The following is a 232-nucleotide window of genomic DNA, read 5'->3' as shown; positions in this document are numbered from 1 at the left end:
CCGCTGCCGCATCCCCAGCTCCGTGCTGATGTACCGGGTTCTGCAGGAGGGAGAGAACGTCTGGCCCCAGGGCACCTACAGCCCACCTCGGTCTGCACCCTCCCTGCAACAGCACCGATGTTGGTTCCTCCGCAAGAACTGCTCGTAGGCTTCAGGTATCACCCCAGAGGCACAGCACAGCGCTCTGCTGAGGTCCCTGTCAACTCGAGAGCACAGGGACATGTGAGCCAGC

The sequence above is a fragment of the Apaloderma vittatum genome, unplaced genomic scaffold (assembly GCF_000703405.1).
Source record: "Apaloderma vittatum isolate BGI_N311 unplaced genomic scaffold, ASM70340v1 scaffold35697, whole genome shotgun sequence".
NCBI classification, from domain to species: Eukaryota; Metazoa; Chordata; class Aves; order Trogoniformes; family Trogonidae; genus Apaloderma; species Apaloderma vittatum.
Note: the sequence above shows the minus strand (reverse complement) of the source record.